Genomic DNA, 2,401 nt, shown 5'->3' on the forward strand with positions numbered 1-2,401 from the left:
CACTGTTAAGGCTGGAGTTGAGAAATGCCTTCCAAATGCTTTCAAGTCAACATTAGCTATGACAGAAGCAAGACTATTATTTAACAGTAGCAGCGAATGTCAAAAACAAACTGTGCCTGGCATTTTGACAAGACACTATTGAAAGAGAACCACTTTTTCAGCACTTGTGTAACCGTGGGGGAGAACTCGACAATTAATATCCTGAGGTCTGGTAATAGGATTTCCAGGCTGCTTGGGGGTTTCCTTCTGATACACATGAAAGAAGTAGGCAAGTGGCGGACACAGGCAAAAAGAATCCGAAATGATGAGGACCGAAGAAAAGAACTGATACGTTAGAAATCAGGTACCTTATGGCTAATTAAAATGTAACTCTTTTTCGGGAAACTGCACTCTCATAGTAGTGACACTGTAAAGTACGAGGACAGAGCCATCATCTGTAGGCAATAAAATGCTGACAAAACCTATCTCCTATTTCCCACCTCCTTCCTTCCCTCTGGTGTCCTCATGCCATCCTGTGGCACCTCACCTTACCCTTCCTGGAAAACATTCCCAGCCTCTCCTGGCCAAACCTCCAGCCCAACAATCATCTACTCAGGATAATAACAACTAGCCAGTTTTCTACTCTAGTTCCTTAAGAACCTGCTCCCTGTTAACCTGATGAGTTAGAGAAGTGGTAGAAGGTGGTCAGAGGGCACAGAACATTACACTTTCTTTCATTTTGACAGAAGCAACAGGGAAGTATTCTAATGCAAAGGAAATGCTAATGTGCTAGCTCAGTACCCATACTTTGAAATGAATAAACAGAGGGAAAAGGAAAGGAACTATTTAACTGATGCCCTTTACATATAGTTGCACTTAATCTTAATAGCCCTCAAAAGAAGGTGGTATCTCCTTCTTTCTAGATGAAAACCTGAAGTTTAGAAAGCTTTGGGTGATTTGCTCAGAGTCCCGGGCTGTAAGTAACTCATCCGATGTTCAAACTTGGAGTTGTTTGATTCCAAGGCTGACTCTTTCCTTTTTGCTAAAACTCTTTCCTTTTTGCTAAACCTTCATCAGTCACAGAACATTCTTTTTCAATTAAGTCTGAAGATGCTAATAATGGCAATGCTATGAGCTGCAGTAAGAGGGGTAGTCTCAGCTTGCAGGCATCCTAAACGTAACCCCCACAGGCAGCTGTGCACCTTGCCTGAGCAGAAGTACGCCTGCCTGCTTCTAGGCTTGGTAGGCACCATTTAAATCCCCAAAGAGAAGTAAATCCTTGTTCTGAGTCCTGCTCCCCACCACCTTTCCCCTGCAATCTTCACTACTTTTAAGACCAGACATTGGATTCTTCAGAGTAATTCACCTGTCTGCCCCTGTGGTTTCCCTGTCCATCCCACTCCAAAGAGAAATACCCTCGCCTCATCGAGCTGAGTCTGACCACAGAGTTAACATCCTGTTCTTACTCTTACAGAATGTACCATCTATACAACCCACTTGCAAGGATCCCACAAGGCCAGTACGTATGTATTACGGGGACATCAAAAACTACACCATCCAGCACAATAATTCACACAGACTTTTCTCAGACTGAACTTTTTAAAAGGTCAGAAGTCAAAACCTCTTTAAAAAAATTTATCTCCTTTCTATTCTGTCAAATTTCCATACGAGCCTGTGCCTGTGGAGGCTGCGGCAGAACATCTGTTATCAAGAGTCTTGAGGTCCACATCTAGGCACTCACTGAGGGCTGAAGACATTAGACTAAGAATGGTTATATTAACCTTCTAAAGGACCCAGATTCTAAAGTGAAGTAACACATTAAACATATGTCTATGAAGTCAAAGGTTGCATTCAGGTCAGCAATGCCTACAGTGCCAAGTCACTTGCTCTAAGTGATGGTCTTAGAAATCTGTTGGAAACACACATGCAAAACCACTTGCAGGAACTTGCAGAAAAATGTGGACACTGGTGGCTGTAAACTGGTCAATATCTGCAGGGTGTGGTGAGGATGTTTGTAGGAGGCACAAAGGAAATGCTTGGGTCATTCGCACCCCCTCACTTGTCCTTCCAGATGATAGAAAAAGACAAGCAAACACCTTCCTTCTTTGTCACTACTCCAGGACTTGAATATCAAGTTTATAGTTTATGTATTTTAAAGACTAATTTTAATTTTACCACTAAAAAAATATATACTTTCTTATAATTGTGTTCTCTACAAATCACCTGGGAAGAAAAATATCCTAGTGGGAAAAGAGTGCTACAAAACACTTTACGCCAACTGGGCTGGACATTACCATTGATCACCCATACTTGGTTCCCCTGTCCCTCAGGGGAGGGATTACATATCCCAGCCCCTTTGCAGTTAATTCGGGCCATACGACCAGAACTAATCCTAACGACCATTTAAGGATTACTAGTTTAT

Source organism: Pteropus alecto, unplaced genomic scaffold (genome assembly GCF_000325575.1).
Source record: "Pteropus alecto unplaced genomic scaffold, ASM32557v1 scaffold3, whole genome shotgun sequence".
Taxonomy (NCBI): domain Eukaryota; kingdom Metazoa; phylum Chordata; class Mammalia; order Chiroptera; family Pteropodidae; genus Pteropus; species Pteropus alecto.